Raw genomic sequence first — 16,932 nt, 5'->3', positions numbered from 1 at the left:
ATTCTTCGGATGTAAAAGAGATTCCCTAGGATGAATACAAAACGCCCCCGACAACACTTCGATGTTCTAGGCGCCAAAAAGTTATGTGCATGTGGTATAAGTCCTCTTGAATACAAATGAAGAGGAAAGGTGTTGTACGGCAATAACCAGCACCATTGGGAAATCTCTTAGAACCCGCCATACATACTCTTTATAAGCAACAAAATGGTTCAGTGTTGTTCACTCACCGTTTTTTGACCGCTATTACGGCGATTTGATTTTGGACGCGCTTATATGTGAATAGTCACGTCGGGTGGTTGGAATGTGATGTAAGTTACATTATTAGCCTACTATTTACGTACTACGATTATACTAATATCACTTACTTTACTACAACTATTTTTTTAATTGACAGCACATCATGTTGTGGATCTCATTGTTGATAGAGCGTAGACAAGATGATGCTCGGTGGACGGTTTTACCAACAACTTTCAACACTGATACATTTAACTGGAGTGACATGACTGACGGGTCTATTTATCCAGCTTGGGCAGACTGTGATACAATATAATTGTGTTTGGATTACATTACCTAAGTATGTATGTACTATAATGTTATTTGATGTTAACTTATTTCTAACATTTTTTGTAGCTTTACATCCTAATTAATATACCAATTGCTCACTGGTTTTTGAGTGCTTTGAATTTGAAGACATTCAAAATGACAGTATACGATAGTCACTGGAAGAAAGGGTATTTTTCTAAAACCGAGGATTTGTTATATGTATGCGAGCCCACATCCACAGGCTGCTAATGGGTATCAACTACTGGGGTACCGAACCACATGATTCAATCCCATATGAGAGTTTCAACATAACCCTCGAAAAGGCGCCACAAATACTACAATAGATTGACTATAGAGGGGATTGTGGGGTGTTTTTGTGTTGGTTCCTAGAAGCGTTGATCACCGGGAAGTCATATTCTATAGACGGTCAAAGCGGTCTAGAGGCTATGTCATATCGTAAACGACTGGTGGAAATATTTTTGGGTAAGAGGACTAAAATGATTTGAACATTCTAATATTACTTCAAAAAAATCCCTTTACTTTATAAATTTATTTGGTTTTTGTTGATTTTAAGATTACCAGTTGCATTTTAGATATTATATAAACAAAACTTCTAAAAAAAACACATTTACACAAAAAAAAAAAAAAAAAAAAACAATAAAAAATGTAATAAAAAACATTCTGGAACTATGGTCCGAAATCATACTTCGGTGTTGCGGAGGTTAAATGAGGTATTCCGGAGAAAATGGTTATTTTACCAAAAAAGAAAAATAAAAAAGTGGGTCATTTTTTCAAATATGTCATTTATACGTGGTTAGTTTACTCAATTCCCCGGTTTTTAATTGGTATGTTTGTCCGGGATTTTTAATTCGCTACATAATTATGGGTTTAATATTAAATAATTAAAAAAATAATTTAAAAAATTTAACGATCAATACGAACCAGATTATAAATATAGACTTGGATAGATTCAAGTCGTGTTAGAAAATAAAAGGGTCAGAATAACAATAAATATAGACTTGGATAGATTCAAGGATCGTGTTTATCAAACACTTTCTGAAATCTATGATTTGTCCATTTTGTCTGGGATACATGCATTCAGAAGTGGGATAATCCAAAAATAAACCAATCTGAATTACAAGCCTAATTCAGATTGAAAACACAAAATACCTTCGTGATGTGTTCTTGAGAGATAGATAAATTATGATATAATTTCGAGTATATGAATGTTCAACCATTTTTTTGGAACCAGAGAAAAGTTCTTATACTAGAGGGAAAAAATGTTAGAATCGGTTAAACCAAAAGAGGCGCCAAAACATGGTAGTTATTGGACACAACTGATACCTACATCATCATGATGTCATCAATTGGTTTTTGGCGGGAAAATGCACGGTAGTTATTGAACCTCGTCTGCTGACCGATCAACGGAACCACCGCAAGGGGCTCTTCCCCTTGGACCCTGCTAGGGGCGATAACCCTAAACCCCACCATGTCACACCCCCGAACCAGAACGGCAGAAACGTCCGGAGGTGGGTGACGTCGTTGTGCAGTATCATAACAATTGAATATAAATGAAACATAGCAAATCCAAACATCATACATTAAGATAACGAACTTACATTGTTATACGTCATGTATTTGTTCTCCAATTACACACAAAAGAGACAATAGTAAGTCAATTCCAAACTACAACAAAATAATCCTGAGTCCGCGTTCCATAAACCTGCTTACTGATTTCCTGAGAATACAAGTCGTTTGAAAAACGTCAACATAAAATATGTTGGTGAGTTCATAAGCATTTTTGTATAAAAATTTGTGATAATTTAGAAACCCAAAAAATCAATATTTTCTTGTCAAAACAGTTGTAATCTTGTTTCCAATCAAGTATAGTTGCATGTGTGTTTTAGTTTATCGTTTTCGAAATCGTAATAAATCATTTTCTCTAGAAAATCCTATATTTTCTGATGTACCAAGTAGTAGTCTTAAAACCCTAAGACTTGTGTGGTAAAAGTTTCGTTTAAAGTAGCCAAACAATAGTTGTTTATAATCGAAAGGTGTAACTTGCGTAAATTTCTAAATAATATTGTTATATTCTAATTGAGTCGTTATAACCATACTAATATGACAAAGTGCCGGTCTAGACGTTCTTCAGGCATCGGTTTCGTTTAAGACATTTGTCACCTTAGACTGGCCGGTCTAGCTGTAGCGAACATCGAAGGTGCGGGGTGTCAACCCCGTATAGATCTATACACAAATTCTCGCTCTTCTCCAGGAGACTCTGGTTATAACTCTTACATGACTTTAAACATACACTAATATATATAGGTACATTGAAGATACGTTTGACTAGAATACTAACCGATATTTACGTAAATAGTTGAAATTCATTATTCATTTAATAAATAACAATAATTGTATTCGGTGACTAGATATTTCATTTTCGTTTGTTGAAAATAATCCACTTTGAATCATATTTATCAAAAATGACCCAATATTATCGATGTTGGCAAAAATGGTCATTCTTTTTATAAATTATCAGTTAAGGCCCATATTTGTCAAAAAGTGTCATAAGTGATCCAAAACTACGGAAATTGTTGTAAATGTCACATTTCTTCCAAAATGCTCATTTTAGACTTAATTTTAAGAAAGTGTTCAAAAATGCTCTTATTTATCCAATAATTCCATTTTTGGGTCCTTTATAAATCGAAGTGTTAAATAATTACTCAAATTTATTCCATGTTCCAAAAATGATCTATATTTATATATATTTGGCCGAAAACGGCCCAAGATATTAATCTTGTCATAATTTAACATTTTTAAAATATTAAGTCCAATAACTTTGTTTAAACAATTTCTTGAAGCAATTTCTTGTGGTTCTTGACATAAAAATTTTATGAATCTTATTCCATATAGATGATAGTTTTTGTTTATAACATCATCATGTGGGAGAATATAGTCCAAACTCTTGAGACTTAACCAAAATCTCGAGTTTTTGGGCTAAGTATGTGGAGTTCCATAATCATAAGCATACATAATATAGCATAAATGTATAACAAGCAATAACGAGTCCGAAACAAATTCTTCTCTACGTCCTCCCTAACCCTAACCTGATGGTATCCAGACCTCAGTTCTATCTTGGAGAACCAAGATGCTCCGTGTAACTGATCGAAAAGATCATTTATCCTTGGAAGTAGATAACGGTTCTTCACTGTTAACTTGTTCAACTCCCGGTAATCAATGCGTATCCGGTGTGAACCATCCTTCTTCCTGACGAAGAGAATCGGTGCTCCCCGTGGAAAACTGCTCGGATGGATGAACTACTTGCCCAGCAGTTCCTGCAGCTGAGATGACAGCTCTTGCATCTCGGGTGGTGCCAAACGGTACGGCGCCTTGGCGAAAGGGGCCGTACCTGACACTAGGTCGATCCTGAACTGCACTTGCTTCTTCGGAGGCACTCCGGGTAACTCCTCTGAAACACATCAACAAACTCTCTGACAACCGGGACATCCGAAACCGAAACCTGATCCCTGACCCGCATATCCACCATATACACCAAATAACCCGCACACTCGTGCTGAATATACTGTCGAGCCTTGCAAGCTGACCAAAACCCTAAACCCAATTTGGTGCCCTCGTCGTAGATAACCAGTTCTCCCCTACTTGGGGTTCGAACTACCACCCGCTGACCCTCGCAGTCGATCATGGCACTGAAGCGACTCAACCAATCCATACCCATAATCACACGTACATCCATTATGGGAATCAGAATCAAGTCTATCGGGAAGGATACCCCGAAGATCTCCAGAATGCAACCCCGATAGACTGAAGAAGCATAAATCATGTGTTTGTTGGCGATAGATAGGGGTGAGGAAAAGGACCGGGGAACCGGCCGGAACCGGTCCCGGAACCGGCACTCAATAGAACCGGTCGGGCCGGGACCTATACTACAATTTCGTGAATATTTGGAACCGGGACCCGGTAAGAACCGGCCGTTGGAACCGGCCCAAAACCGGGAACCGGACCAGATACAAAAAGCTCATGCCGCTTGAACTTCTTTTGGTCTTTGGACGTAAGTAAGATCGGTTTTTGACTATTTTGGTTTTTGATTTTTTTAGTAAGACCGGTTTTGACGGTTAATATGCTGAAATAATTTTACTAAATAGAAATCAAGTTTAAGAGGTCTTAAACATTATTGTTTTAAAAGAAAAGATTAAAGCAACCCCAACTTCACAATCAAATTTAATACATTGTTGTCTACTTGTCTTAAAAGGAAAAAGTCCAGAAGAACATTACGACATCTAATTTGAGGCTTACTAGCAAAAACAATTAAGAATCTATTATAAAGCAACTACACAGTTATCTTCCTAACGTGTCATAACATGTAAATATGTAATAGAATAGATAAAAATATATAGTTTGCGACGATTAAAAAATATTCAATATTTTATGTATTTAACGATAATATTTATATATTTAACAGATAACAATTTTTCCAATTGCATGCAGCCTTGTAAGGAGAAAAATCCCCACCAATGATTTTCAAAAACATTATTAGAATAAAAAATTTGGAATGTTCATAATATACCGGTTTCGAAATCGAAAAACCGGCAAAAACCGGACCCGGCACCGGAACCGGTAGAACCGCCGGGCCGGTTCGGTTCTAAACTTTGGCCGAAGTTGGTTCCGGTTCCGGCCGGTCCGGTCCTTTTGCTCATCCCTAGCGATAGAGACTCACAACGGACACTCAAGCTCTCCTACAAGCAAACCAAGCTCCCCACTGAACGATCGAGAGACAAATGACCGGCTTGCCCCAGAGTCAAATAATACCAACACAGGTAAGGAGTTCACTAAAAATGTACATAACATAGGTACAAACACATAATAATAAAACAAATATAATCAATAAGATAAAAGGATAGAAACATACCAGCCACCACATCCGGTGTTGTCTTGGCCTCCTCGGCTATAAGTTGAAAGGCGCATCCCCGAGCTCTTTAGGGCTCTGCTCTACCTTGACTCCCGTCAGTAATCCTCAGTGTAGCCGGCGTTGGAGCCTACTCCGGCCGGGCAACAAGCAATGGACAGTTGGTCTTCATGTGACCAACCTGATTGCAGTGGTAACAGATCCTCATATCCTGAATCGGGGCTGACTGGCGGCAATCCCTCACAAAGTTCCCCTTTTTGCCGCATTTTGAGAATGCACTACCGGATCTACAAAATCCATAATAACCCTTCCCGCACTTCCCACAAGTGCGGCCGCGCTGGCCCCAGACCTAGAATCAACGGTCTTGGACCGCTTTAGCACAAGCTATGACTGCGATGGGGCCTGCTTCTGCTCTCGTAACTGTAACTCAATCTCAAGCTCACGCCGCCTAGCGGCCTCCTGTAACTCCAGCAACGTATCACAACGTTGGGTAGCAACAAATTGTCAGATTTCGATCTTGATCATGCTCAGATAACACGTCATCTGAGCCTGTTCGGAAGCAAACTCCAGAAAAAACATCGCTCTCTCAGTGAACATACGGGTGATCTCCGTCACCGACTCCGTACCCTGTCTCAACTCCAAAAACTCTTGTGTCAGCCACTCCCGCTCAACCCATGGGATGTAGCGAGTGCGAAACATCTCTCTAAGCTGATCCCATGTAACCGCAACTCTCTGATCACCAGTATACGACCCTGTCATCAACTTCCAACAGTACTTTGCTTCGGACCTCAGCAGGTTCAGAGCACACCTGACCTTCTGGTCAGTAGGACATGAGCATGTGAAAAAGTATCCCTCAATGTCAGATAGCCACCTCATGGCTATGATCGGGTCCTGAATCCCATCAAAAGTAGGGGGCTTCATGTTATCGAAGTCTCGGTACTGAAAAGCCCAACTGGTCCCACCACCAACGGCTGCTACAACTATGGAAGCTGCAGCGATAGCCGTCTCAGCAAAGGCTGCATAACGCTCATCAAAGTACTCAACCATAGCGGTCTAGATAGACCCAAACATCTCTGGCAATTGTGCCCGGAATAGTGTAGCAGCCTCATCATGTAGGATCTCTCGAATCCTGGCGTCCAACTCATATGGCCTCATATGATCAATAGTCCCGGGCTCTGCTAGCCTACCCTGACCGCCATCTCTTGATCCTGATCCGGATCCGATCACAAATCGCCTCGTAACCACCATGTTGAAAATATACTAGGAAGATATTAGACATTCAATATAATAATCGGGGAACCAAATCCTAACAAAGCCCCAGGGTTGTGACTTCCTTCATTCGCGTATGGGTCCTGTGCTTTCAGTATTATGGGCCCATACTACCTTCCATACCTAACCATATTTATCTCAAGTATCATCACAACGCCTTAACAATATACATAAGCATAGGCGAGCGCTCAATCCTCACTCCTACAGGAAGGCTAAACATCGCATAACTGGGCTGACTGACCCTTCACAACTCATCCATGAAACTTCCACCAACCCTGCAACACTCGTGTATGCTAGTCATACATAACGCTGGACCCTATAGATATTTGAATATCCGATCCTACCCTAAGCCCTTCATCAAACAAGAACAGGAAATAAGGCCAAACCAAACATTCTCAGGCTATAGATCTAAATTATGTACAACTATGATGCATACACTAAGCAACCCAAGTATACAATCAACACATAGATAACAAATGCTAGCATGTACAAACAATCAGACCGATCTAACAAATCACTAATCATATCATCATCTAATATACCAAGATACCGACCTAATGTGTCACTGAACATAACATCATCCTATTATTGGATTAGGTGTCTAAGCCCATAACTATAATTGGTATGTACTTGACCCAAGAGTAGCATGGTCCTTTTGGGTTGCCTTCATCAATGCAAATTGATAGGATGGACTTTTGAGAATAAGGTTATTTGTGATTTGTTAATATATTACAAGTATAATATATTAATATGAAATCATATTATTTAATTAGTATTAATCAAGAATTAATTTGGAATTAATTTAGTGATCAAAAGAGACTAATTAAATATACGGGGAATGATTTGGTAAATCAATGATTCTTATAGTGTGAGCCAATGATCCATGGTTATTTGGGTGGGATAAACCAACATGGATAGTCAATGGAGGTTAACCCATGGAGCCTAAGTAAGATGAAGAGTCATGGTGCATTAGGGTTTGCATGGATGTAACCCTAGCACTTTCCACTCTATAAATAGACATCCCTAGAGCTAAAATCGATTACACCAATCATTCTAAGAGTTTGATAATAATTTTGAGCTAAGCAACTTATTATCTTAAGTATCCCTTTTCACTTGGTGTTTGTGACACATTAGAGGCATCACATTTGAGATGCTAAAGCTTTTGAAGGCCAAGAACTACAAGTCCTATTAAGAGGTAAGTTATCTAACTAGTAATTTTGTTCACTTGTATGCTAGTTAGGATGAATGCTTTGGAAAATCAAATTGCATGTATAATTAGAGAAAACATAGATCCAAAGCATCTAGGGTTGACTGTGCACCATAAGGTTGTTAGAGTGCTCAAAACCCATCAGTGGTATCAGAGCTTAGGATAGTTTTCTGTTATACTTGATGCTTATTAATTTTCCAACTTGAAAAAATCAATTTTTTGGCTTCTGACTGATGAAGTCGCCGAGTCCACTGGCTGATTCGACGAGTCCACTCAGTAACAGATCAATTCGACGAGTCTGGTTCATGCACTCGTCGAGTTGATGGCTCTGGGTGCTGGATTTCGAGTTTTTGGCCATAATTGGATTAGGATCATTATTACAAACTGTTTTTTAAAACATGAAATGTGTTTTCTTGACATGATAGTGATAATGCTCATCTAATTAAAAGATAATTGTCAAAATTTCAAGGTTTGTATTAGTTTATATGATTAGGCTAATTTCTCGTAAATTGTTGATATGAATTATCTTGACTTATGAGTTTTACTAGATCATAGATAATATTATTTGATTATTGTGTTAATTAAAATCTTGATCCAAATGTCTTTAATGGACTCCATAACTTGTCTTCAAGTTATGGAAAATGAAAAATATTTTCTTTAAATGTCATTAAACACATAAGTTATGGAAATGAAAAGTTTTGAAGAGTTTCAAAACTTGCCCTCATGTTTTGGAATTTGTAAAGTCACACTTATGAATACTTTAATTCCAAACCTTAGAATTTTAAAAGTTTAAAATTCAACCCTTATATTATTATAATATTAAAAGTTTAATAATTATATATATGTATAAGATAAATCAGTCTTACCGTTAGTATGACTCATTCACGAAGCCGGTCTATAAAGGGGTATAAGGTAACTAAATGTTTTATTAAATTCCCAATCTTAGTTACTTTAGGAAAAATGTGAAATTGATGCTAATCCATGAAATTGCACTTTTCACCTTGCCAAGTCGGTAATGGAGCGTGTGTGGTTAACTGACACATTAACTTGGACTAGTAAGGGTGGCAAAGGGCAGCTTGATGTTTGTCATAGATTAATGGAGCCTGTGTGGTTAACCGACACATTGATTAGGTGATAAATGACATCGAGTGCCCACTTGCAGAAAATGCAAAGGTTTATGGACCGCTTGCTAAAGTTGAATGTGAACTTCGATGAAGAGTTGGCCATAAATATCATTCTACACTCTTTACCTTCATGTTATGATCAGTTCCGTATGACCTATTATATGAACAAGGAGGAGGTCACTCTTAGCAAGCTTCAAGGCCTTTTGAGGACTATTGAAAGTATTCTCAAAGGTAAAGCTGTTGTTTCTACTCCTACTGCTACTGCCCATATCTTGGCAATTGGACATAGGAAAGGGAAGAAGAGGAAGGCTCCCTGTAAGAGCCGCAAGGGAAAGTCTCTTGATGGATCCTCTTCAAGTGGAACCAAAGTTGGTTCTGTTGCTCCCTCTACTACAAGGATCGTGAAACTACTTACTACATTGACCCAAAAAGGTGTAACCTTTGACTGGGAAGAGAAACAAGAAAAGCCGTTCCAAATGCTTAAGCAAGCCTTATGCAGCGCACCGATATTATCCCTCCCAGAAGGGATAGAAGATGTCGTGGTATACTGCGATGCATCCAACCAAAGGCTTGGTTGTATTCTTATGCAACGGGGAAAGGTCATCGCCTATGCCTCAAGGAAAATTAAGACACACGAAGTCAACTATAATATATATGATCTTGAGTTAGGAGCAGTGGTATTTGCTCTAAAGATCTGGAGACACTACCTGTATGGTATGAAAAGCACCATCTTTACAGACCACAAAAGTCTTCAACACATATTCGACCAGAAGGAACTCAACATGAGACAACGACGGTGGGTCGAGCTACTAAATGACTATGAATGCGAAATTCGTTATCATCCCGGTAAAGCCAACGTAGTAGTTGACGCCTTAAGTCGGAAAGAATTCTCAGGTCGTAGAGTCAAGGCATTGACTATGACAATGCATTCACATCTGTACACACAAATTAAGGAGGCTCAACTGGAAGCCTTGAAACCTGAAAATGTGGCAGGTGAATCCCTTAGAGGAACGAATAAGAACATAGAAGTCAAAGGTGACAGACCCTTATACCTCATTGATAGGATCTTGACACCAAAACACGGTGCTTTCAGAGACGTTGTCATGAATGAAGCACACAATACTCGATACTCTGTTCATCCAGGTTCAGATAAGATGTATCTGGATCTCAAAAAATTATATTGGTGGCCTAATATGAAAGCAGAGATTGCTACCTTCGTGGGCAAGTGTCTTACTTGCGCCAAGTTAAGGTGGAATACTAAAAGCCCTCAGGTTTACTATAACAACCGGAGATACCTGAGTGGAAGTGGGAGCGGATTACAATGGATTTCATAACCAAGTTTCCTAAGACAACGGGTGGTATCGATACCATTTCGGTGATCGTAGACAGGTTAACTAAGTCCGCACACTTCCTGTCAATCAAAGAAACCGAAAAGATGGAGAAACTAACAAGAACATACATTAGGGAGATTGTATGACTGCATGGTGTTCCCATATCCATCATCTCTGATAGAAACATTAGATTCACTTCAAGATTCTGGCAGTCGCTACAAAAGTCCCTGGGAACTTGACTGGACATGAGTACAGCCTACCACCCACAAACTGATGGACAAAGTGAGAGGACGATACAAACGTTGGAAGACATGCTGAGAGCTTGTGTGATCGAATTTGGTAAATCATGGGATGTCCATTTGCCATTGGTCAAGTTTTCATACAACAACAACTACCATTCTAGTATTAAAGCTGCTCCATTTGAAGCCCTCTATGGCCGGAAGTGCAGATCCCCTATGTGTTGGGCTGAGGTGGGTGACACGCAACTAGCTAAAGGATAAGTTCCTGACAACACTCTCACGGGTCCGAAAATCATTCGGGAAATGACAAAGAAGATCGTTCAGATTCGTGAACGATTGACAGCCTCTAGAGACCAACAGAAAAGCTACGCTGACAAAAGACGGAAACCTTTGGAATTCCAGGTTGGTGACCTTATTCTATTGAAGGTCTCTTCCTAGAAGGTCTTGATATGCTTCGGAAAGCGTGGTAAGCTAAATCCAAGGTACATTGGGCCTTTTGAGATTCTTGTAAGAATTGGCCCAATAGCTTACAAACTTAAACTACCTCAAGAACTTAGCAACGTATACCCTTCCTTCCACGTTTCGAACCTAAAGAAGTGCCTATCTGATGAGACTCTTGTTATCCCACTTGATGAAATCAAGATCAATGAGAGCCTCAACTTCGTGGAGTAACCCATAGAAATCATGGATAGGGAAGTCAAACAAACCAAGCAAAGTCGTATTCCGATAGTGAAGGTTCGTTGGAATGCAAAATGGGGACCCGAATTCACTTGGGAGCGGGAGGTCAAATGAAGCATAATTATCCTCGTCTTTTTTCTTAGACCATGTGTATTTCTTAGCCTTAATTTCGGGATGAAATTCCCTTTAACAGGAGGATGATGTGACAACCCGTAATTTCCATCTTGTAAAAGTCAAACTTGGTCAACTAAAGTCAAACATATCAATAAAAGGTCAAACTTATTTCTTTTATTATCTTAATATAGTTAGGGTAATGAATTTATAAGTGTATAAACCTAGAATTCTTAGGTGTTGTGTGTTTTGGAGGGAAGTCATTTGGAACCGAGGACTGCAAACCTTGCTTAGACTGCAAACGAGCCTTCAGGCCGTGAACAAGCCTTCGGGTTGTGAACGGACTTCAGACCGTGAACCCTTGGTTTGCGGCTGTGATCTTCCCCTTATATAAATGAGTGTTGACTGATTTTACTTCACTTCTTCCCTTCTAACCGCAAACTCAAGGCTTTTCTCCCAAGGATCTTTAATCGAAAACACCTTCCTCTCAAACTATTATCCTTTTCCTTTGAATCTTCTTAAGATATTGCTAAAGATCTTCATGTATTCTTCATTCTTCAAGATCCTTGGGCCGTAAACTCCATAACATCAAGTTGTTCTTGGGCTGTGAACCCTTGCATCATCATCATTTGTCAAGAACATCAAGCCGTGAACCCAAGATGATCAAGATCTTTGGGTCATGAACACTTGCGTCATCATCATTTCACCAAGAACACACACTAGAGTGTGGGTCGTGAACCCCTTCCAGCCTTCCATTTTCGACTCTAGCACCCTCTTTTGTAAGTTAAGCTTGCAACTCAATCTGTTTCCTTGCTATATTTATGATTATGATCACTAAATGTGTGTGTGTGTGTGTGTATATATATATATATATATATATATATATATATATATATATATATTCTAAATAGGACTTGTTTGTGCTTCGGGACTTCACCCGTGAAACTTATCATCCTATATCAATCATTCAATCGAATCACTCACATAAGGTGAGTTCATACCCCTACAAATTACAGTTTTAAGTGCTTTTTAGGGGCAGAATACAAGTAGAACACAATATAATTGTGTTAACCATTTACATATGAAAAAATCAATCAAAAGGATTTATTATACTCAAACACTTGTTAAAACCATCTTAAAACTCTTTTTAGACTTCTGTTTTTATCAAAATCATATTCGTGTATCTATTTATGTATAAGTATGCTTTAACGGATTTTGGACTATTGCTGAATACCGTAACTCCTCTTCCTTGTTTGGTTGTGGGCTTAGGGTAGGATCACTAGTCCGACTATCGGCTAAATCATAGTTATACTTATTAAATACGTACATGAATATTAAACCCTATTTTTAAGGAACATACTTAACTCAGTTGCTTATGTTGAAAAATTGAGTCTTTTCTACAAATCAGTAACAGTTCAAACAAACATACTAGTAAACTATAATAGGTATAATTTAGAGGATCACTGCATACTATATAGAACAGAGAAACATACACGAGTCAATACATACATACTATTAGTATTCATTACAAAGTATACTATTCATTTACAAGAACAAGAAGGAACATACATACTATAACAAGAACAAGAAGGAACATACATACTATAACAAATTCAAGATAACTAAAATGTGAGATAGTATTTCATGGCATAGAAATATCCTTGCTATATCATGTTTTATAACCAGAGTCTCCTGGAGGGAGAGCGTGAGTTTGTGTATAGATCTATACAGGATTGACCATCCTACACCTTGCTGCTAGCTACAGTGGGACCTGCAGGTCTACGGGTGACAAATGTCATACCATTTCGACGGCTGAAGAACGTCGTGTTTAATACTTGTCTATTAAGTATGGTTATAACCTAATCACATTTTACCTTAATAAACAGTTTGGTTTTAAGGTAGTTAGTGCTTCAGTAGAGTATTTTATACAACACTACTGTACATCTTCATTTTCCATTACATTTATACAGTGATTTTATCACATAAGAAATGCATACTATTTTTCGAGTAAAGATAGTTTTATAAATATGGAAATCAGACATTTATACTATTTCAAGTACAAACATACATTTTACACCTTTTTTAAAGAGAACAGAGCACACAAACAGTTGAATCTTGGTAGAAGGCTACTTTTCATTTTAGTAGAAAATATAGGATTTTTGAGGAAGTATACAAACATTTTCATGAAGCAAATGCAAAATTTTGACACTAAAATACTTATAAACTTACCAACTTAAATGTTGATACTCTCTTTCAAAATAACTTGTATTCTCAGGTCACCAGTAGATAGGTACACTGGACCAGGTTTTGAGAAGATAGAGCATGTTCAAGACTCATCTTTTATTTTGATATATTTTTGGTGTCTTACAACTATACACAGAACACACTTATATAAACTATATTATTAATGAAATGGATGTTGTTGCTTGTTTTACTATTGTGCATTGTTATGATACAGTACATGACGTCCTCCGCCCCCAAACGTTTCCGTCGTTTCTCGGTTTGGGGGTGTGACAAACATGGACTGTTGACCTTGACCGTTGACTTTGACTTTGACCAAGGGTTGACCAAGTTTAACTTTTAAGGGTATTTTGGTAATTTGGGATTCTAATGGAATCAGTCATATGGTGATTACAGACAATTGAGTTTGGAGCCGAGAGTTGGGGTTTGATCTTCTTGATTCAGCACTACTTGTGAGGTGAGTTCTTCTCACTATATCAACAGGGTCGAAGGCACCAATGTCGGCCCTTCTTTTTGGATTGTTATCCTGGTTATTGCATGATGATATGCTTAGTGATATGTTAGATCTTTATCCTGGTATATATGATGATGCTATATTCAGTGACATATTAGGTCGGTATCCTGGTATATTGGGTGATGCTATGATTAGTGATTTGTTAGATCGGTCTGACTGTTTGTACATGCTAGCATTTGTTATCTAGGTGTTGAATGTATGCTTGGGGGTGGGTTGAGGCAGACCTGCTTTGTGTTGTAGGCCAACATACATATGGCGGTCCGGATAGATTGAAGGCCCAATAGGGCGTACTAGTTAGGCCAAAGCCTCGGAGAACGGTCCAGACAGGTTGAAGGCCTGGTAGGGCGGACCAGACATGCTGAAGGTTCTGAGAGTGGGCCAGACAGAGTGAAGGCCCAGTGAGGGCGGTCCAGTCATACTGCAGACTCTATATGCATGTTGTTTGTTATGACATAGTTATGGTTTATAGGGTGTTGGTATTTTAGGGGAACTCACTAAGCTTCGGGCTTACAGTTTTGGATTTTTTTTTCAGGTACTTCGGATGAGCGTGGGAAGGCGAATGCTTGATCGTGCACCTCCTCGCATTTTATGATTTTGATTTCTGGGATACTCTGATATGAACTATTTTGAAAACACTTTGTAATAAATAATGATTTTTGGATGCTTGAAAAAGCATTAAATTTTCATGAATTTTATGGATGTTACATAAAATCGGAGTATCTTTTTTTGAAGAATAATATTGTGAAATTTGTTCCAAAAAATATGATAAATACATTATCAAAGCATTCTGAAGAAATGTGTTTCATTTATATTAAAACTTTGGGATTTCATCGTCAAAACAATACATAAACATAAACGGAAATAATACATGCCTTACAAACATATATTATTCTACTGGCCTATAATCTATAAATCTCTCATCTGATCGTCACACTTGTGCTCTCGTACCACTACTTGTAACACAAGGAACTGAGTGAGCCAGACTTGGGAGCCCGATGGGAACATAGGGTTTTCATCCAACAATAATAAACTTTTAATTATATATTTTCATCAAATCATTCAACCCGATTACCCATTCTCGTTATCCTCACTTTCTGTCCCTAAATCATCTAATCAAAGGACCTATCCTAAGGATCATCTTCGGGATAGACAATAATGCTTAAGGATTCCTTAGCAATATATGTTAATAAGGCAACTAGGGGGAGGGGGAAGGGAGATGGAGTACACCTGGTGAGAACTTAGTTCAAAAACACCTACAGGTTGCGATCCTGCTTGCATTCCATTGGATTGTCTAGAATAGTCTATTGTCATCATCTATACTCTGCTAGACAACTAGGTCATCTTTAGAGTCAATGCCTCTCATCATCTATTTCGTCTTTCATCTCCCATCATCTATATCAGCTTTATATTTATAGGTATAAAAATACATATACAGTTTAGAGCAAGTCAACATATATAAATCGTTCATCTAGCATAGATATTACGAACACGGATAATAGGCACATATAGAATTGTAGCACCCGGTTCCTGGTATGTAAATCTTATTTGATGTATTTCCTTTCTTTTAGCCTTGGACTCGGCGAGTCATAGGTCCGAATCGCCGAGTGGATGCGGGACCCGGGACGCGTTTAAGTTGTCGACTCGACGAGTCCATATCCTGGACTCGGCGAGTCACAGCTGTTGGATGAAACCCTAAGTTTCAGGGGTTTGCACCCTATTTAAGCAACTTATCTGCCCCAGGCCAGCCCCCATTCTCTCCCCAGAGCTCCCCAACCCTCGTTTGTGCTTGTTCTTTGAAGATTGAAGTTTTGTTATGTGCTTTTGAAGGCTTTGAAGGAGGAAGGAAGTAGATCCAGAAGAAAGGAAGCCATCCAGGCCATTATTGTGTTCTTCCAGCAGTTCCTTTGAGGTATAACCCGTTTTCCCCATGATTCTATGCTTAGTACTTCATTTGGGTCTTTCTTGGTCAAATCCCTAAGTTTGTATGTGCATTATATGTCGTAATAAGATGTTTGGCCTTTAGATCTAGGCAAGATTGAGCTCCAGGAGCTCAGATCTGTTAGCTTTTTGGCCCCATGTTGCTTGTTAGCCCTAGATCTACCCTTTTGAGACATTTTGAGCCCTAAAATCCATATTGGTGAATATCCACACGTAAAGTTGGAAACTTTACGTGTGATTCGTGTCCTAGAAGTCCAGATCTATGAATGACATGGACTGGAATCGAGCAAATCGGTATATTTTAGGAGTGCATGGCAACGACTCGACGAGTCGTTCATGTGACTCGGCGAGTCTGCTCACGAGTCTTCGAGTTTGTCCCCTTTTCATAGTGTTGAGTGAGCAGTGAGTCACAGGGTGTGACTCAGTGAGTCGGAAGCTTAACCCATCTATGGAGGTACTCGGCGAGTCAATGCCCTGACTCAGCGAGTTCAAGGTAATCTCCTTAGATCAAGAACAGACTCGACGAGTTGTTCATACAACTCAGCGAGTCTTAGCATGAGTGTTCTTCGGATGAAGATGAACTCGACGAGTTGTTCATACAACTCGGCGAGTAGGATGAAGGACTTGAATATTGGTCATGAAGGCGAACCCATCGATTCGTCGCCTAACTCGACAGGTAGGATCGGGATTCAGGACAGTCGCTTGAGTAGGGACTCGGCGAGTTGGGAGGCCAACTCGGCGAGCCAGGTCAACTGAAAGTTGACTCTGACTTTGACTTAGGGCAAGGTCAGGGGTAAAATGGTCATTTTTACC

The sequence above is a fragment of the Lactuca sativa genome, chromosome 3 (assembly GCF_002870075.4).
Source record: "Lactuca sativa cultivar Salinas chromosome 3, Lsat_Salinas_v11, whole genome shotgun sequence".
Lineage (NCBI taxonomy): Eukaryota > Viridiplantae > Streptophyta > Magnoliopsida > Asterales > Asteraceae > Lactuca > Lactuca sativa.
This window is presented reverse-complemented; position numbering follows the sequence as displayed.